General features: G+C 50.6%; 1 protein-coding gene across 11 annotated transcripts in view; it reads right to left on the reverse strand.

Annotated features, from left to right (window-relative positions):
- Positions 1-26,855, reverse strand: part of IQSEC1 (IQ motif and Sec7 domain ArfGEF 1) — a 394,136-nt gene that overhangs the window by 80,444 nt on the left and 286,837 nt on the right. Inside the window, exon 1 of one of the 11 annotated variants that reach the window (XM_058437297.1) lies at positions 15,504-15,548. The exons of the other annotated variants lie outside the window; for them this stretch is intronic. The gene's annotated coding sequence lies outside the window, so the exon portion shown is untranslated. Of the gene's footprint in view, positions 1-15,503; positions 15,549-26,855 lie in introns of those variants that run through there. 11 annotated transcript variants of the gene reach the window in all.

Genomic DNA, 26,855 nt, shown 5'->3' on the forward strand with positions numbered 1-26,855 from the left:
AGCCTAGAGAAGGTAAGTAATTTGCCCTAAGACACACAGCCCATATGTGATGAAGCTGGGATTAGAGCCCAGTAGGCTGACACTCAGCCTGTGTTCCTTGCACTCCAACAGTTGTCCTCAAAGTGGGATCCTAGAAACAGCAGCAGCAGCAGCCTCAGCTGGGAATCATTTGAAATGCAAATTCTCACCCTCCAGATGATTGTAATACCTGCAGCAGTTTAAGAATCTTTGCACAGGCCCGGGTGCGGTGGCTCACACCTGTAATCCCAGCACTTTGAGAGACTGAGGCAGGCGGATCACATGGTCAGGAGTTCGAGACCAGCCTGGCCAATACGGTGAAACCCCGTCTCTACTAAAATTAAAAAAAAAAAAAACTACAAAAATTAGCCGGGCGTGGGGCGGGCGCCCGTACTCCCAGCTACTCAGGAGGCTGAGGCAGGAGAATCACTTAAACCCAGGAGGTGGAGGTTGCAGTAAGCAGAGATTGCACCACTGCACTCCAGCCTGGGCAATAGAGCGAGGCTCAGTCTCAAAAAAAAAAAATCTTTGCATGACAGCAAGCCACTAAAGTCACTAAATGTAGTAATAGGAGCAACCTGGTAGAGAGGCAGGAATGACTGCTAGCTGGTGGAGTAGTCATTCAGGGAAGGCTTCCTGTAGGAGGTGATGCCTGTCTTGGGATTTGTGGCATGACTGGGAATTCACTGGGTGGCCCAGCAGGAGAAAGGCATTGCATGTACATGAAGTGGCAAGGGCAAAGGCTTGGTTAACTTGGAACATATTCCTGTAGCTCTGCATCTACATGGGGCATGAAGTGTGGGGACGGGTGCGCTGTGAGGCATGAAGCCAGTGGACCGAGCAGGAGCTTCATCCTGTGAGGGTGTAAGCAGGAGTGGAGTGACCTAGGTTTAGTTTTCCCAACAATCACATAGCACCTGTATACATACCAATTACTTAACACTCTCCATTCTATCAAGGAAACTTTATATCTGCTCCACAAGTGAAAAGCCAACCTCACTAAGCATAAATTGAATTTTCCCATGAAAATAAATCAACAAAAACAAAACACTGTTATAAACTCCTGCTTTGATCCTGTTATCAGCCCCATCCCTGAGGCCTGCTGTGTCTGGTTTAGAACAGAGATTAGCAAGCACAGAGAATCCACATGACAGGAGGCCGCCAATAAAACAGAAGCATGCTTTTTATATCCTGATAGGGACTGAGATACAAGACATAGCACTACATGAAAAAGGTAAGCTGAAGAATGCTGGATTTGGGTTACAAAAAAGGCAGACACGTGCACGCATGCATGCGCACACACACACTCTAAGATGTCCCTGGACAGCGATTGTCTCTGGGGAGGGGAACGGGACATGGAAGAGCGTGACGCATAGCTCACTGTGTACCCTTCTGTATGTTTAACTGTTGAACCATGTGACTGTATTACTCCCTATATAATCAATACATCACATTAATTAAGCCTTTGTGGGTGATAAAGAGACGTTAAATGTCTGTCAGCATGCCGACCCTCCTGTCTGATGTCATCAGAAGGGCGGAAAGAGCACTGGAAGAACTCTCTCCCATGTTCCAGGTGGTATGCTCCGTGTCACCAAGAGCTGAGCCTGTGCCTCACCTGGAATCGTTTCGCGGCCTGGATCTCATACTTCCTGAAACCCCGCTTGGTGGGTAACAAGGATCTAAGAATCCATTTTGTGCCACAAGAAACAGCATACTCAAGCGAGAAATGATTTCCCGGCTACCTGAGGTGGGGGAAGGCAGCCTGGTACCAGGGGCATGCAGCGGGGGGCCTCCACATCCTGTTCCACGCTTCCTGGGAACAAGACTTGGCTGCTGCCCCACTGTGTGCCTCCTGAGCTGTGCAGAGAGAAGGAGAGGTGCTTGGGTCCAGGAGCACTTTTTGCACAGGGCAGGTGTAAGGGGCTGCACCTATGTTATCTCCTGTAATGCTCCCACCACCCCTTCAAGTGGGCCCTCTTAGTCCATAAGAAACAGAGGCACAGAGGGGTTAAATGACTCACCTCCAGGCCACTCAGCTGGTGGTGGCAGAGCTGGGAATCCAACCTGTTTGCCCATGCACTGGTGACAAAGTCTAGGAGCCCCTGAGCCAAGTCAGCCTTTGGCTGGTGCAAGAACCTGACCCCACGAACTAAAAGTGTTCAGCCTTGAGACCCAGACGGACCACTCCAGGCTCCTGGAGTTGATCCACGATGAGCATCCCTCATGCAACACAATTCACAGACAATTGTTTCTCTAGCAATTTCCATAAGTAACTGTAATTTATGTGTTAATAGCAAAGACATCAAGGTTTGGAACCCCCCTGGAGTGTTAGGAACATGATCTGTAACTACAAACACACAACAATTTGTTCAACATGCCAGCTACATCTTCAGGAATTACTACCCTAGTTAAGGATAATTCCACATTCAATGCCCCACCATGCACGGGGAGGGGAGGTCAGGAGGGAGGGGCTGGGATGGGACCTCGGCTGTGTTCCTCACTTCCTCGAGGCCCTTTCCTCTTCCTAACAGCCCTCCTGTTCTCTCCTGTTTTGGGCCTCATCTGGTCCTCCAGGCATTTGGACCTGGTGAGCCTCTCACTGTCCAGCCCTGCCTGCAGGGACCCAAGTAGGGCTGCGTGGATGCTCCTTCCTGGGAGGGGCACTGTGAGCAGTGTGACAACCATGGCTGTCTTAGCCGATCCTGCCTCTTGACCTCAGGAGGGACCCCGCTCCATTATACTCCTTCCCTCTGCACTTTGGTGAGAGAAGCCAGTCAATTCTCCCCTCCTCTAAGCAGTGTTCAGGTGAGTTTCTGTCAATTGCAACCCAAGTGTCCTGAGAGATCGATGCAGGATGGAAGCTCGCCTCATCTGATGGATGAATGAGGACCCACAGCAGCCACTCCAAGGGCAGCAGAGGGGTGAGGCTTGGTGGGGTCGTGCTTAGGGGGAGCGGGAGCCAGCCAGACCTGGGTTTGAATCCTGGCTCTGCCACTTCCTAGCTGTGTTGCTTTGGGCAAATCACAGAAACTCTGAACCTCAAATTCCTTCCCTGTAGATGAGGATAATAATATCTACCTTGTAGGGCTAAGTCATTGATAAAGTTAGCTATACAAGGTGTCAGACTGTGTGTATGGTATTGTCACATTTGTGTTTAAAAATGGGGGGATAACGTATATTTCTAGGCATTTACTTATGTATACGTAAAACCCTGGAATTGGACACAAGAAACTAATAACACGAGACATCTCTGGGGAGGAGAACCGGCTGCTGGGGGACTAGTGTTGTTTCATCACAATTCCCCCATTCCCTTTCACTCCCCAGGTAGAAACAACAGGGGGAACTTTTCACCATATACCCTTTTGTATCTTTTGAATTGTAAACCATGTAAATAAACATGTTAGAAACATAGACAAAGCTAGATAAAAAAATTACCATTAAAATTATTCTTTATCATAAAGAATTGTGAAGTATGATTGTAGAATTAGCTGTGAAATCTCTCTCTCATATATACATGCTAATGCCAGGCTGACAAAGGACACCCGGAAGAGCCAGCTGTGGAGGACCCGCCTCCTGCTGCCTGTCCCCTCTGTAGCAGCTTGGTGAGCCTCGAGTCCGCCATGGGGTCGGGAGCCAGGTGAGACCAGCCCACATCCTCTTCCCCATCTGCACCCTGAGCACTTGCCTCCTGGCATCCCACAAGGGGCCACTGCTGCCTGTTTCATAGATGGGGACACTAAGACCCCAGGTCACAGGCTGCAACTGGAGGTCCCCAGACAGCTCTGGCCCCAGATGGTTTCTGTGTGACCTGAGCTGGATTTGGGGCTTCCTGTGAAAGCTGGATGCACTGCCACATGGGGCCCACATGAGTTCCTGCCTGCCCACCTGGGACTGGTGCTGAGTCACCATGGTGCCCTGTTAGCAGGTTAAGCACTGTTCTGCCAAAATCCCCCCCATTCTCTTTTGCCCCCCATATTGGAACCCACCATCAGTTGTCCTTTAGCATTTTATCAAACACGCTTAAAAAAAGTATAGGCCAGTGGTTCTCAAGCTTTTTGGTGGCAGGCTCCCTGTACACTCTCGACTGAGGATCCCAAAATTGTTTATGGGTGTGATATTTATCACCATTTACCATATTAAAAAATTAAAATTAAGACATCACCAACCTTGAGACACCTTTATAGCAAAAGCCTCAGTCTATCCGCCAACATGTCAGGTGGCCTCTAGAATATTCTACAGCACACTTGTGCAAGAATGATGGTGATAAGGCAAACAACAGCTGCTTGTTGTTATTTAAATGGTTTGAACTCCCTGGACCACACTTTGAGAAACATTGCCATTAAAGAAAAAAATGTTCTTAGCCACAACCAATGCCAGCACCCATGCCATTTGCCTGGCCCCTGTGGGTGTTTAAGTCTAAGCCTGGTTCTAGAAAGAGAGAGAGAGAGGAACATGCACTGGATCCTACAGGCAGAACTGACTGGGGGTTCCCCTTTCTAGTCCTGGTGGCTGAGGCTGCATGACCCTGCTCAGCACCACAGCTTGCAGCCCCTAGTACTGACAGGAAAGAGCTGCCTGCCTGTGGTGGGGCTGTTGTTGGTAACTTCAGGGAACACAACAGCATCAGCCCCCATCTGCTGTGTGCCTGCCATGTGCCAGCCACTGGAGGAAACCGAGGCTGTTTTGAGAAATCACTTGTCCAAACGTTCCCAGCTTGCAAGAGACAGTGGCAAGGTGCTGGCCCAGGTAACTCTGTCCTGAGGCTGCAGACGGAGGCCCTGGCTGTGGTAATCAACCTTCAGCAAGGTACAGCTGTTTGCCCTCTCTGGGTGCTTGTGAGTGGGATGGAGGGTGAGGAGTGCTATTGCTCACCGGGGGCTCCTGAGGGCCTTCCCCACTGTAACTCACTTGCACCTGCCCCTATGAGACAGGGACTTTATGGCCGGCATTCCGCTGGCCCCAGCTGCATAATCCAGATCTGAACCAGCACCTAAGCCCCATCCTCTGCAAAGGGTGGTTTCACCCAACCTTCCCCAGGTTGGGCACGGTGGCAAATTTAGATCAGATTAAAAAGACAGCTCAGGGCACAGCTGGTAGAGCAGTCCTTGGAGGGGATGAAAGGTGGCATGGTGACAAATGCAGTGTGGGTGCTGGCTTGGGGGTGGGTGAGGAGCAGGAGGAAGCATGGCTCACTCCTGGCCTAACTTAAGCAATCCCCAGCCCCACCTCTCACTGGGTTGGTCTCGGCAGGTCCAGCCCACCCACCACCTGTCACCCTGCTGGAGAACTGCAGCCTGGCCTTCCCAGCCCCGAGAGAGAGTGGCCAGGATGAAGTGATGCCCCAGCCATGAGCAGGGTGCCCAGAGGGGGTGCTGAGCCAGTCCCTGGAGCCCACTCAGCCCCGATTCCACCTTCTTGGCTCAGGTCCTTCAGGGACGCCTGGGCTGACCTCACAGGCCACACTGGGCAATTCCTCCCAGCACCTGGGCGATGCTGTTCAGGGGACAATTTCCCTTTCCCTCTCCCCTCTGGACAGCTCCGTGAGGATAAGAATAAGGTTGTCCGACATACCCCACTTATGCCCAGCCCCAGCACGGCACCTGGCACAACTAGCTGCTGGATAAATATTTGTGGATGAAATGAATATGCCCAGCTCATGTGTGTCCCTGCCCCCAAATCCACATGCCTTTAAAAATAAAGCACCCACCTTCAAGGGGGCAGGCACAGAGGTAAGGGCCTTTCATACGTGGGTTCTGGGGGATAGTAACATGGTAAACAGATTGTCTGCACAGAGCTGTCCTGACCCAAGGTATAGAGAGCCAGAAAAAGCTGGAACTGAGATGGGGACCCAGGCCTTCTCTAAGTCAGGCCATCCTGCAGCCCCCAAGGTCAGGCCCATGGTCCAGTTCTCTCTGAAATTCACCAGGCTGGGTCTAACTCAAGCCGCTCCCACGGATCAGGGAAGGTGTTTGGAGTTTTCTTTCCCCTGGGGTTACCAGCACAGTCCCTGCAGGGAGATTCTAGACAACTGAGCACAGGAGGACCATGGGGAGATAGGGAGGAGACCCCATGCCTTTGCTAGTGAGCATACTCAAGTCTAGTTTCACCATCCCCATGTATGGTCCCTGTGTAAATTTGTAAAAGGCGCCCTCTTCTGGTGGATACAGCCCCACAGGCCCATGGCTTAGCTAGCAAGAATGCCGTTAGAGTGCCGTTGTTCCTCTGTCAACTGCCCTCGTGCAGTGCACAACCTGAATATCTGTACATTTGGGAGTGCCTGGAGTTCTGCCCCACAGGGTGACAGTGACTCTGGGTACCTGCCACCCTCCCAAGACCAACAGTGAATGCTGCTCCTCCTTTCAGGGGGCTGGGAGGCCTGAGGGCCATGAATGTGCAACCTGCAGCCACATGGAACCACCTGCTGCCTTCCTGGGGAAAGATAAAGTCCCACCCCTCAGCCACCTAGGAAATTTACATAGACAAAGGTAAGTCGCTTACAGGTCCAGGTCACAAGATCAAGAGAAAACATGTTAGCCAGACTTAGCACTGCCTTCAGCTTCCTCCCAGTGCACTATTAACACTTAAAGCAATTACATTTTTAAGTAGTTAAATTTTTAAGGCAATCAAGACACCATCCCTACATCACAGGCTTTAGCCCAAGTGGGCTGGGTGAGGTATGGCTTGCTTGGGTCTTGAAGGGGGCACACCCTTGGCCCTCTCACTGAGGCTGCCACACACGCTGGGCTCCCACACTGAGTCGGGAGCCCAGAGAAGGCCAGGGCTGGCTCAAGGTCACCCAATGGCCAGCTGGCAGCCAGGCTGGGCCCGAGTCAGGTCCCCAGGCCCTGCCCTTGCTCTAGACCCAGATCTGCTGGAGCCTGGGGGTGGGAGAGCTGGTCTCCAACTTGGGCCTTCACTGGGCACAGAGACACCGTTCTTTACTGCTTAACAATCCCCCCTGCCACCGTTTGCCCTGTGCCAGGCTGCAGCCTTCCTTAAGTCCTGCTGACAAGGAAAATTTGGTGCCAGCACCCACAAATATGTGTGACTTCTGGAGGGAGGCAGCAGCCTGGGTTCCCCAGCCCAGAGTGGGTGGATTTAAAGGACGGGTGGCGGGGGGCGGGGGTCAATGGATAGGGGAGGACCAAACTGCCCAAGTATGTCTGGGGTGGAGGGTGATAAACGTTTATATGTTTCTGACCAGATACCTGAAAAATGCTTTCCATGTTTCTGGGGGGACACATACGTAGTCTTCACTGCATATTCTTTTATAATGTTTAACATTTTCATCATGGGCCTGTATTTCCTAAGCAAATATTAAATTCATAGGTCTAAACCCATACATAAATGGCCAAGGCAGAAAAGAAAGAGACAGGAGCTCAGAATTTCAGAAGATGAAAGGACCCCAGATATTGACCTTCTCTGTAAAAATGAAAACTAGGGTTGACTGAGTGCCCATGGGCCTTGCCTGTTGGGCCATGTTTTGAAAGCCCTTCTTTACCATCTCATTTCAGCCTGAGCGACCTGAGGAGGGAGATGCTATTACTGACATCTTCCATGCTACAAACGAGGAAATGAAGCAAGGTGACCGCAGGCTGGACCCCCGCGCTGGCCAAGGCTGACAGCATGCTACAGGGAGGGCTACGTCACAGGCTGGGCTGGGAGCTGGGCTGGGACCTGAGGCTCTGGCTCCTGCTCTTTGTCCTGACTTTTTCCCCAGAGGCCTAGAGTTCCCTGGAGCCCCAGGTAACAGCAGCCCTGCGCCAGAGGGAATGTTCCTTGTCAGACAACTGAGAGTTCCCCAGGGGCCAGAAGCAGAGCCTGCAGCTTCCTCGGGGTCACATAGGCAGACTACTGAGATGCAGGTGGCCATCCTCAGCCCCTCTGTGAGCCTCAGTTTCCTCATCTATGAAACAGGTGAATCTTTCCTACCTTGGAAGGCAGGAGTAACGATGGCCCAAGACGAGGTATCCGACACACAGAGGTGCTCAGCATGCACTCATTCCCTTCCCCTCTCCCCTGCCTGGTGAACCTGAGAATGGGAGGTCCGTCCTCTACTGGCTGCATCCTGCCAGGCCAGGCATGGGGCACTGCCTGGGTAAAGGGACCAGGGTCTAGGGGGCAGGCTAACGGCTGGCAGTGACCCTCCCACCCAGGGGCACATACTAGGCACTGAAGAGGACGAGGAGCTTGGACGGGAACCGGGCAGGCAGGGTGCCTGTGCGAATATGTGAGCTCATATGTGCTCCCCACAGGGGACTGAGACCCAGCAGGGGCTTGCTGTGGGCTGTGGCATCTCCCAGATCTCAGCTGCCCCAACAGACCAAGACAGGAGCTTGGGAGGGGACATTTTACTTTCCAGCTAGAGATACTAATAGTGGGGCTGGCCCATCCCACCCTTCCCTTACCTTGGTCCAGTGCTGTGGGTGGGGGCCTCCTGCCACAAACAGCCGCAGCCTGACTGGCTTCTCAGGCCTCCTCTGCTGCCCACACAGATGAGCTCCCTCAGCCGTCCCCCAGCTGGTGCTGTGGCCAGTGCGGGTCATAAACACTGAGCCCCTGCTTAATCCGCCAGCTCCCGAGTCAGCGCCAGCCAGACACGTGACGCTGCAGCCCCACAGACCTGTTTGGCAGGAGCAGCAGCTGGTCCCGTTGGGGGCAGGGAGGGCTGTCCGCCTCGCCCTCGCCCTGTCCCTACCACCTCCCAGCCCATAGCCTGCAGTTGGGCCACTGCCTGCCTTGTAGCGAGAGGTATGGTACATGCTGGGGGCAGTGCAGGTAGGGAAAAGAACACGGTTCTCACCAAATGGTGCCGGGCCACCTGGGAATGGGTATATGTGTGCACATGGGGCCGTGCATGTGCACACATGTGCGTGTGTCAGAGAAAGAGAGAGACCACAGATGAAAATCTATTCCAGGTGGATTAAAGACCTAATGTGAAAGGTGAATAAGGAGAATCTTCATGACTACAGGGTAGGAATGAGTTTCTCGAAACATGAAAAATGTTAATAAAGTGAGAAAGTTGACTACTTGAAAAGAACTCTGAAATTGAGAAGTTTATCCCAAGACCCTGTAAAGAGTGAAAAAGGCAGGGAGGAGGGAGGGAGAAGAGATACACAATGTGGATAACTGATGAAGGATTAGAATCTGGAGCACCCAAAGAACCCTCCAAATCATAAAGAAATAAAAAGACAGCCCAAGATGTGTGAAAGGCGTGAACAGGCACTCCACCAATGATGAAATCCAAACAGCCAACGGACAAACAAAAGATCCCCAACCTTATCGGGGAGATACAAATTCAAACCACAGCAAGAAACCATTACCCACCCACCAGGTGAGTGAAAACGACAAAGACTGACAATGCCCAGTGCAGGGTTGGGGCAAGGCTGTATGCTTGCTTTACAGCCAGTATGTGCCCCAGAGACAGCTCATGCCATGTGTGCTGGGACACAGGTTCAAGAGCAACAGCCCCAAACTGAAAACAACCCACGTGGTCCATCACAGTAGACTGCATACATAAGCTGTGGCCTGTCGATACAATGAAATACTATTTATTTAAAAGGACAGCCGGGCGCCGTGGCTCACGCCTGTAATCCCAGCACTTTGGGAGGCCGAGGCAGGTGGATTACTTGAGGTCAGGAGTTTGAGACTAGCTTGGCCAACATGGCAAAACCCCATCTCTACTAAAAATACAAAAAATTAGCCAGGCATGGTGGTGGGAGCCTGTAATCCCAGCTACTGGGGAGGCTGCGGCAGGAGAATTGCTTGAACCTGGGAAGTGGAGGTTGCTGTGAGCTGAGATTGCGCCATTGCACTCCAGCCTGGGCGACAGAGCGAGACTCTATCTCAAAAAAGTAAAAATAAAAATAAAAATAAATACAATAAAAATAAAAGAATGAACAGCAACTTATTGCGTAGGTGAATCTTGCAGATGCAACTTTGAGCAAAAGGAGCCAGACCTGAACAAATATCCACACCCTGTTTATATTCAGCTCAAAATTAATAAAAACAAAATTATATTGTAAAAAGCTGTTCCATAGGTGGTAAGACAGGAAGGGCAAGAGGGACGTTATTAGCACAAAGTCAGGATGACGACAATCTCTGAGGAGTAGGCTGGGGAGGGGCACACGGGGGCTTTGGGCAATGCTCAGTCTCTTGACCCAAGCAGTGGTCACACGCATGTTCTTATTTTTCTTTAAGCTGTGCATGTTTGTCCTTGCACCTTTCTCTATGACAGGTGACCACATTTAAAACAGAAAGGTACATGTGATAAGGGTGGGGAAAGGCATGGGCCCCAAGGTGTGACTGCAGAGCCACCAGGCAGCGGCATCCGAGCTGGAAGGGCTCATCTTGCTCTCTTATGTCACAGACAAGAACTGAGGATCAGAGACAGGAAGGAACTTGCCCAATGTTGCAAAGCAAGTTAGAAGCCAGCAGGGCCAAGACTAGCATCTAGGTTAGGCAAAGCCCAAACCAAGGCTCTCTTCTCTGGTATCTTTGGAAGAGTTCTTCCATTGCAAATCACATTTAACACCAACTGGAACAGACGGGTTGATTTTAGCATTTAGCACTCCAAAATTATTTTGTTTGCTTATGTATTGTGGGTCTTTTGCCACTAGAATAAAAGCTCCCGGAGGGCATGGCTTTTGGTCTCTTTTGCTCCAGTGGTAACCCCAGCACCAAATGCAAAATCTGGCACATAGTAGGTGCTCCATAAATATTTGCTGAATGAGTAAATGAATGGAGCTGATGCTTCTATTTGCACTTTGAGATCCCAGAAACCCCTGGTAGCTTCTGTGATATCCCAAAGAAGAAAACAAAAAAACAACTGTATGATACTGACACACTTCCACAGAATTATCTTCATAACTGCCTTAGGAGGTGGGTACCATCATCACCCCATTTTAACGAGGAGAAAACAGGGAGGCCTAGTGACTTGTCCAAGGTCATGCACAAAGCTAGGAAGTTGACAGCTGGAATTCGAACCCAGCCCAGCTGCCTTCAAGCACCCCTAGGATCACTGAACTGGAAGCACAAAAAGGCTGAACGCCATCCATGACTCTGAAGCCCCCCAAAAGGCTGGCTGGCCCTGGGCCACTCCACACACCTGAGCTTACCAGCATCTGTGGGATTCAGTCCCTCTTGTCCTCACCCGCCCTCAACCCTCCTGAGTGCTGGTTCTGACTTCTAAAGTGTTTTTCCGGTCTCTTCCAAACTCGCAGGCCCCAGTAAGGAAGCCTGGGTAGGGATTAGGTCCCCCATGATAAAGATGGGGAAGCTTTGGTTCAGGGAGGGGAAGGGACTTGTCCAGAGCAATAAAGAGTCCGACTCTCTGACCTAAAGGCCTCCTAAGTTAGAGTGACAGACAGAGACCCCAGCTGCTGCTCAAGGATTAGCCATAAGACGGTCAATTTTCTTCCTGGTTCCTTTTATACCAAACCCTCAGGCCACTTGGATAAGCCCCAAACCTGGTCCTAGTTCAGCATCTGGCTGAGCTGAATAATGAAATGTTCCCATAATACCCCTCGGCACTTGGCTTTATTAAAACACGTTGGCACTTTTAGCATTGTTACAAACCTGTATTACTATCCTGATAGCTTTCCACCAAGTCCTCGGATCATTGAAAAAATAAAAAATAAATTGTTGGCTCTGGGAGTCTTGGAGCTAAAATGGTCCTGCAGGGCATCTCAGCTAACTGAAATTTGTGAATCCCCCACCTGGCCTCACTCCGCACACCTTTGATGAGGGGAACTCACTGCCTTCTAAGGCAGCCTGTTCCTTGTTTGGATTCAGCTCAGTCTCAGTCAGGCACAAGAATGAAGTAATGCCTCAGGCCTCACTCTGCCCTCAGAGAGTTCACAGTCTGGAAGAAATTGTGTAAGCACAACCGGATAAGGCATGACGCAGGCCAGGGTTACCTTCTAAAAAGACAGCAGGTAAGGCCCAAGCTGTGTGTACAGAGGTCATTAGCTCCCACAGCCGGCTTTCTATGCTGTCACACACGGCACGCAGGGATTTATTTGGGTCAGCCTAGACTCTGCGCACTTTAGTCTGAAGCCCTTCCCAGAGGAATGCCACCCTGAGGGTGTCTGGGTACACAGACTGGTGAACTGCTGGGGCTCTGGGGCAACTGAGCAACACTGAAAGGACAATTGACGGTGCAGCATCCTACATCATTCCAGCTGGCCTGTGGGATTGACACTGTTTTAATATTATGCTTCGAGAACCATCATACAAGGGAATGATAGGTTTGTGGTTTTGCAGATGAAATGGGAAATACATGTGAAAGCCCCTGTGATCGGGTCTGGCATGGAGTAGATGCTTAGAAAAAAATGCTCGCTGGGTTTGCACTGCAATCCTGCTGGATTAGAAAGCCACATACACAGTTCTCTGAGTCACAGTTCTCTAAGTCACTGAGAATTTAGCAGCCTGCTTCCTGCTTTTCCAAACTGACACTGCTATGATGGCCCCACTGAATAGCCCCGAGGCATGGGGTGAGAGGGAGTCTGGAAGACTGGTATATGACCACGGGTCTAAAGTCGGACCCTACCTGCGCCCCGCTTTGCACCGCCCTTCTGTTCAGTGATAATGGTATCCCCGCAGAGAAGATTCAGGGACTCGGCAGGATTTGCCACAGAGGTATCATGGATGAGGGTGGTGAAGGATGAATGGAGTTTGCCAGGTGGCAGGGGTGGGTTGTTCATTCCCGCAGGAGCCAAAGCAGGGCTAGGCGGGGCCCAGTGGAAAGGCAGGGGGCTCCAGAAAATGCTCCTCCCACAAGCAGGTTTGCATCTCACTGCATGGTGGTAATGAATGCTGATCTGAGCTGCGGTGGTGCATGGGACCCCAGTCCACATGGACCTCACCAACAGAACGGGCTTTTGCCAGCCTCTTGCACGTGAGAAACACCTCCTGATAGGAATGAGCAGCCCCCCACTCCCCTCCCGCCTAATTATGAGGGGCAGGGGGAGTGATGAGGGCTCTGGTCAACTCTCCTACCGGAGGCCAGATTCAGACTCCCCGACCAGCACAAAGGCAGCTCCAGCTTGCACAGCCCAGTGATGGGCAGCTTCCTACAAGAACAAAGGATGGCTGTATTCTTGGCTGGGGACACTTAGGTGCTTAGGTCCACCCCTTATACCAATGGCTGAAACTGTGTGCAGGAAAGCTGGGGACACAAATGGTCCCAATTCTTCTGGCGTGGCCTCAGCACTCCCCTCTGGACAATGGAGAAGGGAGCATGACTAAAACCAAGGGTGGTGGTGTGGGGACAGCAGGCATGGGACAGGCTGGGCAGGGCAGGTTGGTCAGAGCAGCGGCTGGAAGGGCGGGCTGCCATGGGCCCTTTAAGCAGCCTTGAAAGAGAGTGGCAACTCCAGTCATGAGACCCAAGATTACCTAATGTTTGCAAACCGTGCAGGAGACAGTCCCCTGCGGAGGTGAGCACAGGCCCCCTCCCTTGTCCCTCCACTGCAGAGACCTCTGAGGGGACACCGAGTCCTCCGAGCATTCCCCAGGAAGCAGCTCTCTCAGGATGACTGGGTTGCTGGAGAGCTGGGGACAGGGCCCCTCTGCTCCGAATACGCTGTGTGACCTTGGACATGTCCCTGCCTCTCTCTGGCCTCAGTTCTCCATCTCTAACACAGTGGGGTGGCTCCGGGATGCTCCCTCTGGCACTGATGCTTAATGGCTGGGCTGTGGGCATTGTGGCCACCCCAAGTCACCTCTTAGTTTATCTTTTCCTATGGGGGGTGGGGGGTGGGAGGAGATGGCACCGCTAAGGCAGTTTCTCTTCTTTCCCCTTAAATCTGGTTTCTGGGCTCTAATTGCACATGGCTTCAGCAGCCTGGCCATCTTGCCAACTGTAATGAGGAGCTGGGCATCATACTGGGGGCAGGGGAGGGTGACCAGAAAGCTATTCCTGTGTCACCTTAATACAGAATTGTTCAGAGGGGGCTGCACAGGCCAATGTGTCCACTGTCTGGTGGAGCCTGACCACAAAATGAAACAGTGGCTCATCAAAGTGCACAACCAGACCAGTCCAGGACAGGTCCCTCACCACCACAGATCACTGGGCATGCCCAGAGCAACACTCACAAAGCTGACCAGGCAGAGCCGACTGCTGTCCTTGTGAGCCTCATCTCCTGGACAGGGCCAGGGGGAGGGGACACCCACTGTCACCTTTCTGCTCCCTTTGCTCCAGGAACAGATCAGCTGTGACAGTTGAGAGCTTGGCAATTTAAAGTGACAACTGCCTGGCAGAAACATGGGAGGGGAAGTTCCCCAGGACTATTAGGGGTGGGGAGAAGCTTGACTCACCTCTGCCAACCCACCCTGCCTGCTTAGAGCCCAAGGGCAGGTGGTTTTGTAGTGGGAGGTTGCGGGGCGGGGTGGGGGGGGCTCCCACACTCTAAGACCCTGGCCCAGGAGTGTCTCATCCTCAGGCTGGCAGGTGGGACAGCTTTCCAACAACAGCTCCCATTACACCTCATCCCCCTGCTGCCACCTGCCCCCTATGGGTCAGGGTCCAGAGGTCGCCAAGGCTGTTCTGGTCCCCAAGACTGCTCCCTAAGCCAACTCTCCTGGGGGTCTACCGGGAGAGCTCCCTCCACCCCAAGACTGAGAACCAGTCTCTTCCCCACGTGGTAATGGCAGGAGGGGCTGCCCAAGGTCACACGGGGTTGGGAGGCAGGGACAGGGCCAGGTTGGACCCAGCCCTCCAGCCCTGCCAAAGCTTCTCCCTCCCTCCCAAGGCGCGTCCATGTGGCTCCCAGCGAATTCCTGAGATGCCTCAACCTCCCGCTCGCAGGCTCGGGACCCTGGACGCGGTGGCGGGATTTCTCCGCCCGGAGGCAGCAGCGGTGGTGGAGGCGGGGTGGGGGTGGGGAAGAGAAGCAGGGTAGTGCGGAGTCGGGGGTTGGGGAATGCTTTGCACGGCGACCCTCGGGATCTGGATTCACCTACCCCCGCTTCGGGGAGGCAACCAACTGCATTGATGCGGAGATAGAGCACCCCCGCCCCTCCCCGACCCCCAATATCGCGCCTTTAGCGTTCGCAAGGCTTCGGGATAAGCCGTCTGCATAGCCGCGGAGGTTGAGGCTTCTGCGTCCTCACCGCACCAGTCCCAGAGAGCGACACCGCAGAGCCCAGCTCAGAAAGACTGGCGATGGCGCGCCCCGGCCCCCATTCCCGTGAGCTTGGCAGCCGCTGATCCCCAACCCCACAACCCTGCGGCCGGTGCGGGCTTAGCAACTGCGGCCTCGCAACCTCCTTCCGAGCCCTGCTCCGCGAAGCCCGCCGCGATCCCCGCGCGCCCCAGGTTCCCGAGAGCCAACTGCGCGTCGGTGCAACCGCGGCCCCGGGGGCGGAGCTGCCACCCAGGCCTCCCCGCGGAGGGCATTCCGGGCTGCAGCCCCAGCGACCCCCGCCCGGGGCCCCGCACCGCACCGGCCGCCGCGCGCGTCCCCCGCCGGCCCGCCTCCTACCTCGCGGGTCCGCTCGCAGCCGCCGAGCGCGCGCCGTCCCCGCGGCGGGCGCGGCCCCAGAGCGTCCGGTGGCCGGGCGGGGTGGGGGCGGGCGCTCGGGAGCCGGAGCTGGAGCCCGATACCAGCGCCACCGGCGGGGCGGCCTCCTCGCGCGCCGCCCTCCTGCCCGCCCCACCACCCGTGCGCCGTGACCTTGGCGGGTGGCCTCGCCGCGCCTGGCCTCAGTTTCCCCCCTCGGAAGGTGTGTGTGCGTGCGCGGCTGTGCTGGGGGGCGGGGAGGACGGTGCCGCCCCGGCCGCCGACGTCACCCGAGCCTGGACGAGTGGAGGGCGCTCAGGTCGGTGCAGCAGCTGCAGCGGATGGGCCAGGAGAACGGGGTACGCGGGGTACAGGCGCGGAGCAGGGGGCACTGCGACCCCCAGCATTTCCCTCAGACTACCCCAGACCCCCAATAAACAGCAAGCAAACGCACCTCAGGCCAAGTCCCCCGGCTTCTCCCAGGGACAGCTGCAGCCCCGGCCCAAACGCCCCACCCCCGCCGCCGTCCCCAGTTCGCAGATGGGAACACTGAGGCCCAAAGCAGGGAAGCCACTGGCCCAGAGGCGCACAGCTGCACCACGCTCCTCCGCGTCCCCTCTAGGACACACCCTCCTGACTGGGGACGGGGTGGGGACCTGGGCCTGCCGGTGCCGCCCCCATCCCTCAGCCGACCTCGATTTAGATGCTGGGACGGGCCCTGGTGGCCTGGCGACTGTTACAGAGAATGGGGTGCGCACAATCAGAAGGGAGCCCAAAGACGGGGAAGAAGTGGCGCAGATAGCAGAGGCTGGGCCTGGAAGGGATAGGGGCGGGAGCGCGCCCGCAGGGGTGCACCTAAGGAGAAAGCGAGGACGCGCGAGCGCCCTGCCTGGTGGGTCGCAGAGCAGACCTGCCCCGGAAGCCCTGAACGCCGGGCCGGGAGCGGCGGCCTCTCCCCCGCAGCCGGAACCCCGCGGGTCTGGAGATCGGGCGTCAGGTGGCGGGCTGCGATTGGGACGAGGCGCCCCCTGGTGCCCGGAGGCGGCGAGACCGGACACCGGAGGGACGGGGCCGCCAGGGCCCAGCCAGAGAAGGTGAGCGAGTAATGTCATGAGTCAGGAGACCTGACTCTGTGGGTCCTGCCATGAGGGGCTGTGTGACCTTGGGCAAGACGTTTCCCCTTCTGGACTTCTGGGAAGAAAGGACAGAAGGAGGGACCCTGATTTTTACCTCTGACATCTCATGACCCTGGACATCTGGGCCAGGTGAGAATGGGCAAATGGATCCAGAAAGGCACAGACGGATCAGAAGTGAGATGTAGGCACTGTTCAGCACTGGAGGAGGATTATTCATTTACTTGAGGCAGAAACTAGTATCTCAATTTTACAGACAAGGACACCGAGGCAGAGAGGTAAAGTCATCTGCCCACATTCACACAGCTGCTAAGGGGTGAGCTGGGATTTGAACACCCACCTGCGAAGCTGTAGAGTCTAAGCAGTGTGCCTGACTGCCCCACTCGCCACTCTTGCAGAATTTATTGAGCATCTAAGTTGTCCCTAGAATACCCAAGGCACTGGTGACAGACGAATAAGGAACGGCCCAGCTCCTGGTGGCTCTTCCTGCCTCGTGGCAATAGTGAGCCCATGGCTTCTTATCAGTGCTCACAGCCAACTGGACAGTGGATCCCCTGGGGATGGGCTTGTGGGCTGAAATGTGAGTCCCAACCCCGCTGCATATTCTACCCTTCCATATTATTGGAGGTTTAAAAAATATTTTTAAGGGCCAGGTGTGGTGGCTCATGCCTGTAATCCCAGTGCTTTGGGAGGCTGAGGTGGAAGGATCACTTGAAGCCAAGAGTTTGAGGCCAGCCTGGGCAACACAGCGAGACTCCATCTCCAAAATAAATTAACCAGGCATGGTAGTGCACACCTGTGGTTCCAGCTACTCGGGAGGCTCAGGCAAGAGGATTGCTTAAGCCCAGGAGTTCAAGGTTATTGTGAGCTATGATTGCACCACTGCACTCCAGCCTGGGCGACAGAGTAAGACTTTGTCTCTTAAAAACACTTTTTTTTTTTTTTTAAAGAGCAGTTAAGGGAAGATAAGATGCTTGTAGTTTTAATATTTAAAAATGCAGTCCCTGAGAAGCCATATACTTTTGTTATCAGTGCCAGGAGTAGGTCACCTGGCTGGTTGGAAGGCAGGTGAGGAAGTGAGAATGACAAAGGTTTTAGAATCTGTTGGACCTGGGCAAGTCCCACGACTTTTCTGAGACTCATGTGAACTCATCCTTAAAATGGAACTGAAGCTAAAAATTCCCACCCTGCCTTGCTTCAAAGGCTGCTGTGAGAATTAACTATGATAATGTGTGGAAAGCCTGCACAAAATGCACTGTGTAAATATTTTCATTCCCAGGAGCCGTGAAGGAAGATGTCGAACATTTAACTGCATAAAAATTAAAACTATGTAAATGGAATTAAAATACCATAAACAAAGTAAAAAAGACAAATGGTAAACTGAAAAAAAATGTCTGCTGCAGCACATATGACAGAATTTAATTGAGGAAAATGAGATGAAAGTTAATTTCCCTAATACATAAACAGGCCTTTCAAATCGATAGGAAAAAGATGACTAACCCATTAGAAAAAAAGAGCAAAGGATATGAACAAGCAGCTCATGGAAAGCTCTTCAATCTCACTTATAATTAAATGTATATTAAAGAAATACAAATCAAAACACAACATGGTTGCCATTTTTTAATCTACCAAGTTGGCAAAAACGAACAAGTTTGCTAATACTTTTGCTGCTAAAGGTGGGAAGAAATGAGCACTCTCAAAAATGCTGTAGAGTGAGGTGCCAGATGGTGCAACCAATCGGGAAGGGTATGGCAAAGCTACTACAGCACGCTAATATAAAAATACAAGGACAGACAACACAGCACGGTGTGTACCAGTAAACAACGAAAGAAAAGAGCCATCTTCAGGGTCCAGCAGTAGGAGAGGGAGTAACTTCATTAAGATACCCATTGCTGGGACTTTGTCCTAGGATAGACAGATCTCCAGGTCATATTTCTACTGAAAAATTCAAGGAACAGAAGACTGTATATCATGATCCTTTTGTGTACAACTTAAAAGGCTCTATGTAGACGTGTGTGGGAATTTCCTAATTTTCCCAAAGGACACAAATATGCCAAAACAAAAAAACTCTTATTGATGGATACCTTTTGGGAGGACTGAGGGGTGCATGGAATGGATATGTGAGGCGCTTTTACTTTTCATTTTATACTTTTTTGTAATCATTGATTTTTAAAAGGTCAACAGGGGTTATCTGGGCACAAGCTCATGGGCCAATTGAAGTTTCTTCTTGACATGGCTTTATATTTAAACAATCAGGTTTGCAGTGCTTAATGATGGGGATACATTCTGAGAAATGTGTCCTTAGGTGATTTCATCATTGTGAAACCTCATAGAGTGTTCTTACACAACCTAGATGGCACAGCCTACTACACACCTAGGCTATATGGTATGGCCCAGTCCTCCTAGGCTACAAACCTGTTCAGCATGTGACTGTACTGAACACTGCAGGCAATTAATCACAATTATTCCCTTGGTTTCCTCCATATATAGTTATTCTAAATCAATAAGAAAAAAACATGAACAACTCAAAATAAAAATGTCCAATTAATTTGACCAGGTAGTAGATATTTGTGTATCTAAACATAACATAGAAAAGGTACGGTAAAAATATGGTATTATCATCTTATGGGACCACCATCATATATGTGGTGTGTCATTGACTGAAATGTCATAATGCACATTGCTATAAATGTTTTTAAAGTGAATAAAAATTATTGAAGTATTCTTGTTCCTTAAAGCCCACCAGTGAGGGATTTGTTAAACAGATTATAATTAAGACACATCCATATGATGGAAACCTATGCAGCCATCAAAAAGAATGTGGCAGCTCTACGGCCAGGCACAGTGGCTCATACCTGTAATTTCAGCACTTTGGGAGGCCAAGGCAGGTGGATCACTTGAGGCTAGGAGTTCAAGATCAGCCTAGGCAACATGGCAAAACACCATCTCTACTAAAAATACAAAAATTAGCTGGGTGTGGTGGCATGTGCCTGTCTTCCTAGCTACTTAGGAGGCTGAAGTGGGAGGATCACCTGAGCCAGGGGAGATTGAGGCTGCACTAAGCTGTGATCACTCCACTGCACTCCAGCCTGGGTGACAGAGTGAGACCCTGTCTCAAAAAAAACAAACAACAAAACAAGACAAAAACAACAACAAGAAAGTGTCATCTCTACATGGACTGGTATGATAAGGAACAATCCCCAAGATATTTTGGTAGGTGCAATAAAGGATGTAGGGTGTGTTACTTTTTATGTAAGAAAGAGGGAGTAAGCCAGGTGTGGCAACTCTTGCCTGTAATCCCAGCTGCTCAGGACGATGAAGTGGGAGGATCACTTGAGGCCAAGAGTTCAAGAGCAGCCTGGGTTAATGTAGCAAGACTCCCTCTTAAATGTTTTTTTAAATAAAAATAAAAATCTGGAATTAAAAAAAGAGAGGGGGTATAGAATATCTGCTGGTACCTGCATATGTTGTCTCTGACAAAGATGCTCAAGAAACTGGTACATGGTTTCGCCATGTTGCCATGCCCTGGGGAAGGTGATGACTGAGAGTGAACTGTAGAGACAGTGGGGATGGAGAGCTGCCTGCTACACTTCCTGCTTTGCGGGCAGCTATAAAGTGGGGGGTCGGGGGGCAGGATCAAGGCCAAGGCTGATCTCTGGGTAGATTGAGTGGTTTTGTTTCCCAACATGAAGCTTTGCCCCCCTAGACGTCTTCGTGCCCTGGGGGATGGAGTGGAAAGGAGACTGGCTTTTCACTGAAATGTTTCATTTAAGTATTGTTTGCATGTATTGCTACATGCATGTATTACTGTTTGTAAAATATTATGTTTAAAAGTAATTTTCTGAGTGGGGAGCTGAGAAGCCTGATTTCTAAGAGCCTGCTGTGGCACTCAGGATGACTCCCTGTGTGACTTCAGGAAGGCAGGTGTCCCTTCTGAATCTCAAGGTCCCCTCTATCAAGAAGCATAAGATGAGTGCTAAGACTCCTTACAGCTCTGATGCCATACCAGCTCCAGAACCTTCTCCCTGGAAGAGCCACCTAGATATGGAATGGCTGCTGGGGAGGCAGGACTCCCTGTCCTTGGGCTCATGGGAGCAGGGCTGAGGGTAAACTGCCTTGGATGACTTTTAAAATCCCTCCCAGCTCGGCAGTGTGCTGTTCCTTCTTCGTTCTCCCATTCCCAGTGCCCTGCCTGGAAACTCTTAGTTCATATTTCCTCTCTAGGTTACCCCGGGCAATGGTCTCGTCTGTCTGGGTTGGAGGTCAGTCCTGTGGTGTGGGGACAGATGACACAGCACTGGGCGCCCACGTGGGGCGGGGACATCTAGGGGAACAAAGCATCATGTTGGGAAACAAAACCGCTCACCCCACCCAGAGATTAGCCTTGGCCTCCATCCCGCCCCCCGCACTTTATAGCTGTCCACAAAGCAGGAAGTATAGGAGGCAACTTTCAGTTCCCATTGTCTCTGCAGTTCACCATCGGTCATCACCCAGAACCTTCTGTGACTCCCTACTGCCCACCACACCAGGTAGACACTCTTCAGGGGACATTCAAGCTCCTGTACTTTCTGGCTTCAATTTGTCCCTTCTAGCTCTTCACTCTGTCCATTATTGTCCCTTATCAAAGCAATTTTCAATAATACACATTCAATCACATCCCTTCCCTGCTCTAAACGCTTCTGTAGCTCCTATGACCTGTGTAATAAAGTCCAAGCTCCTTAGGAACTAGCATTTGCCTCCCTGCTCAGCTCTATCTTCAGCTATGTCTCTCAAAATTAGGCTGAACTTAATGCTTTTCAAGCACACTGTACTATTTCATATCATTGTGTATTAGCACATACTATTCCCTTGTTTTCCTCCATATATAAAGAGTTATTCCAAATCAATCAAAAACGAAAAAAACATGAATAACTCAAAATAAAAATGTCCAATCAATTTGACCAGGTAGTTCAGTGAAAAAGAAATACAAATGGCCTGTAAACATTCAAAAAGATGTACAACCTTACACAGAAACACAAATCAAATGATAATCTCATTTTCATCCATCAAATGGGCAAAAATTCATAGAAAGCTCATGTCTCTTTGTGTATTAGCTGAAGTCCAAACCCATCCTTTAAATCCAACTCTAAAAATGTCACCTCCTCTAGACGTCATCTTCTTGGCTCCCAGTGTCCTGTACATCTTGAGACAGTGGGGCCAGGCACAGAGCAGAAATTCTATAAATGTTAGCTATTATTAATAAAAATAACAGCTACCACACTGTTCTGTGGTCATCAGCTAATAGTTCTGTCCACCTGCTCAGAAGGTCCCTGAAAGCAGGAATAGAGTCTGCTTCATCACTGCTTTACTAGGACCAGCACAGGGCCTGCTACAGAGCCGTGCCCTGTAAGCAGACAGGTGAGGTATATGCAGCAGAGGGAAGGCTGGAGCCAGGAGCCAGCCCTCAAGGGCTGCTCTGCTGGGGAGAGTAGGCACTGTGGAGGGGAGGGCTGAAGGAGAGCCAGGTAGTGGGCACGGCCCCAGGCTTGCAATAAACACAACTTCCATGAACTGGTACCCACTTCGTGTCAGACAGCACTGTGCCAGATACTTTATCCAAACTATCTCTATTCCTGCAGATTCTTTGAGATGGTTGGTGTGCCCTCCATTTTACAGGAGAGAAAACAGAGGCTCAGGAAGGGGGAGTGACTTACCCAAGTGAGTCTTTTTTTTTTTTTTTTGAGACAGAGGCATGTGCTGTCGCCCAGGCTGGAGTACAGTGGCTCGACTTTGGCTCCCTGCAACCTCTGCCTTCTGGGTTCAAGCAATGCTCCTGCCTCAGGCCTCCCAAGTAGCTGGGATTACAGGTGCCTGCCACAATGCCCAGTTTTGTTTTTGTTTTTTTTTAATTTTTTGTAGAGATGGGGTTTCACCATGTTGGCCAGGCTGGTCTCGAACTCCCGGCCTCAAGTGATCCGCTCACCTCCGCCTCCCAAAGTGTTGGGATTACAGGCATGAGCCACCATGCCCGATCCTAAGTGAGTTCTTATCATTACACTACACCGCCTGTGCTGGCTTGTGGGCACTTGATAGATGCATGAGGTTGGACATTTCATGTTCCCTATCTGGAACTCTACCATCCTGTCTGAGAAATGGCTCTATATTAGGGGTTTCTCAAACTTAAGAACTGATGGACCTCTAAGAATACGGTTCCCAAGCTCCATCAGGCCCCGCTTTTAGAAACACTGCATCCAATGGTAAACACTGCTACACTGGAAGGTCCTGTGATGACCACATGTTCATAAAGAAAAGGCAGCCACAGACATCAGGGAGCAGAGCTCAGTTGGTAGAGGGTCGTCCAGATGACCTGAAGCATGCTTTTGTTAAAATGTGGGAGGAGTTTTCATCTTCATGAAAATGATGTTTAGAAATGTATTGTCTTGGCCTTAGCTGGAGTGGTCAAAAATAATAATAAATAATAAAAATTTATTGTCAAATGATTTTTGACAAGGTGCCAAGACAATTCATTGGAAACAATCATTTCTTTAACAAGTAGTGCTGGCCGAGCGCGATGGCTCACGCCTGTAATCCCAGCACTTTGGGAGGCTGAGGTGGGCAGATCCCCTGAGGTCAGGAGTTCCAGACCAGTCTGGCCAACAAGGTGAAAACCCATCTCTACTAAAAATACAAAAATTAGCCAGGCGTGGTGGTGTGCACCTGTACTCTCAGCTACTCGGGAGGCTGAGGCAGGAGAATAGCTTGAACCCGGGGGCAGGGTGGGGGGTGGCGGAAGTTGCAGTGAGCTGAGATCTAGGCACTGCACTTTAGCCTGGGCGACAGAACAAGACTCCATCTGGAAACAAACAAACAGACAAAAATAAGTAGTGCTGAGACAACTGGCTATTTATACACAAAAGGATACATTTGGGCCCATGCTTCCCACCATACACAAAAATTAACTCAAATTAATCAAAGACCTAAATGAAAGAGTTAAAACTATAAAACTCTTAGACAAAAACATAAGAATAAATCTTTGTGACCTTGGGTTATACAATGATTTCTTAGATACAACACCAAAAGCATAAGCAAGAGAATTAAAAATTCATAAATTGGACTTCATGAAAATTAAAAACTTTTGCACTTCAAAAGACACCATCAAGAAAGTAAAAAGATAAGGCCCTGCATAGGCTCATGCCTGTAATCCCAGCACTTTGGGAGGCAGAGGCAGAAGGATTGCCTGAGCCCAGGAGTTCGAGGCTGTAGGAAGCCATGATCACGCCACTGTACTCCAGCCTGGGTGAGTGAGTGAGACCTGATCTCCAAAAAAAAAAAAAAAAAAAAAGAACTGAGAAACTGAGAAAATTATATAACTGATACTGGAACCTGTAGGTAGAGTATGCAAATAACTCATGACTCAATAACAAGGAGACAATACAATTTTTAAATGGGCAAAAGGTTTGAATACACATTTCATCAAAGGAGACATATGAATGGCCAATAAGCACATGAAAAGATGTTCCACATCAAAGAAATGCAAATCAAAACCACAATGAGATATGACTTCCCACCCACTAGGACAGCTAGAAGCAAAAAGCCAGACGATAATAAATGTGGGACAGGATGTGGAGAAATGGAAACCCTCACACACCACTGGTGGGAATACAAAAAGATGCAGCCACTTTGGGAAACAGTTTGGCCATTTCTAAAAGGTTAAACAGAGAGTTACTATGTGACCCAGCAATTCCACTTCTAGGTATCTACTAAAGAGAAATGAAAACATACGTCCACATCAAATCTTGTATGCAAATATCCATAGTAGTAGTATTTACAATAGCCAAAAAGTGGAAATGACCCACATGTCCATCAACCAGGGAATGGATAAACTAACTACAGTGTATCCATACAATGGAATGTTATTATTCAGCAGTAAAAAGGAATGAAAGACCAGGCGCAGTGGCTCATACCCAACACTTTGGGAGGCTGAGGCGGGAGTGTCGCATGAGGCCAGGAGTTCAAGAACAGCCTGGGCAACAAAGTGAGACCCCTGTCTCTACCAAAAAAAAAAGGAATGAAGTACTGATACATTCTATTCTACAACATGGATGAACCTTGAAAAACCTCACGCTAAGGGAAGAAAGCTAGACACAAAAGGACACGTGTTGTATGATTCCAAAAGGATATGAAATGCTCAGAAAGACATATCTACAGAGACAAAAAATGGTTGTTGAGGACTTGGGATGGCACAAGGGACTGAGGGAAAATGGGTATGTGGTTTATTTTCAGGGTCATGGAAATGATTAAAAATAAAATTGTGGTGATGGTTACAGGATTCTGTAAATATAGTAATAATAACCGAACTGTAAACTTAAAATGAGTGAATTTCATAGAGTAAAGTATCCCTCAATAAAGCTTTAAGAAAACACGTGATGACTAAATGAAACATAAGATCCTAGGTTGGGAGGAAAGCTTGGTAAAAAGGACATTATTGGGACAGCAGGCGAAATGTGACTTTTAAGTTAGTTGTGTATTAGATCCTAGTATCATGTCCATGTTAAACTTCCTGAATTTGACTACTGGACCATGGTTATGTAAGAGAATGTCCTTGTTCTTAGTAATTATGTGCCAGAGCATTATTTAGGGGTGAAAGTTACATGTGGCATGTTTGCAGTGACATCTCAAATGCTTCTAAGGGAAAAAAACGGTTTTTAAGAGAAAGCAAAATTTGGTGGAATGTTATTAGTGATGAGTTTGGGTGAAAGGTACATGGGAGAATTTTGTTTTGTATTATTGTTATAACTCTTCTTTAAGATTGAAATCACTTCAAAATAACCTACAACTCTTAAAGAATCCACACATTTTAAAAATTATCGTTTGGACCTTGAATAAATCTATAGACCCTGAATGGAGAAAAAGCCCTGAGCTGGTTGTGAACAGAGTTCCTAGAGAGGGTGCCCCTGCTCATCACGTCTATTGCACCCCAAAGAGAAGACAAAGACATAGCCAGAGGGCAGGGTGAGAACGTGTGTCTGTATATGCCATAGCTTGCATTCACTCAGTCATTTACCCAACAAATATTTCCTGGGTGCCATCATGTGCAAGGGTAATCGGCTGTGAAGCAGAGATAATCAAATCCCTGCCCTCAGGTGTTGAGATGCAGCTGGGGGTCGGGGGAGCGCTCTGCAGGAGGGGGAAGCCAATGTGGAAACCCTTCAGCTAACACCCAGGCCCCAGCCTCCCACCAGATCTGGAGCCTTGGAGGGCAGGGATTTGTGTCTGAATCACCTCTGTGCACACTTTCCACCAGCAAAGCTCAGAACGGAATCAGCAAGAGTGGGTAGGAGGGAGGGTGGCTGGGGGCTGTCCAGGTGAGGGGCTGCAGGGATGGAGGGAAGCATTATCAAGTGGGGAGGCTAATTCACCTCCCACCAAAAACCCAGCATCAGGCCAGCCACAGTGCTGGCCACGCAAATATCCATGAGGTAGCCTCCACCTCCACCACTAAGCCCTTGACTCCTGGGGGCCGCTCAGGGACTCCAGCTCCTGGAGGTTACACGGATTCCCAAGCTGGGAACCCCTGAATTATTTTAGGGGATCTCTCATCCCATATGTGCAGCCAACACTGCTGGTAGACCAAACAAATACTATGTTTCACACATGAACATCTTTCAAACCAAAATAGAAGCTGCTTTGATAAATAAAATTTACAGACTCCAAAGTCATCTAAAAATTGGTTCTTAACAGCTTCCTGTCATCCTGTAGTTTTTCAATCTTGGATATTAACCCTTGTGTGTGGGGGGTGTGCATGGCATGGGGGCAGGGGGTGTCTCATAATTTCTGATGATAAACAGGTCTCTTCCCTTTACTTGAAAAGCCCGGGAGTGCAAATGGAGTCCCCATACTTCACAGTGTGGGGGAAGGATCAGAGGATGAGGCCTGCACTGCTGGACCTCGGGTGGAGACCACAGCCCAGAGCTCCCTGCTCTGCAGGGCTCTGGAAGATGAGGGGATCTGGGGGCCCAGAGCCAGGCACCCAGTGTTACTGGCCTGCCTGCCCCCAGCAGACCAGCAGTCCTCCAGGGCAGCAGCTGGGCCAAGGCTGAGTCTCTCGGGAGTCCTGGGCAGTCAGCACGTAGCTGGGTGACCACAGAGGCAGGCAGGCAGGAGGTGCCTGGACAAGGGGGCTGACATTCACAGCAGGCTGGGCTGGCTGAGGGCTTTGAGC

Source organism: Hylobates moloch, unplaced genomic scaffold, assembly GCF_009828535.3.
Source record: "Hylobates moloch isolate HMO894 unplaced genomic scaffold, HMol_V3 SCAFFOLD_4, whole genome shotgun sequence".
Taxonomy (NCBI): Eukaryota; Metazoa; Chordata; class Mammalia; order Primates; family Hylobatidae; genus Hylobates; species Hylobates moloch.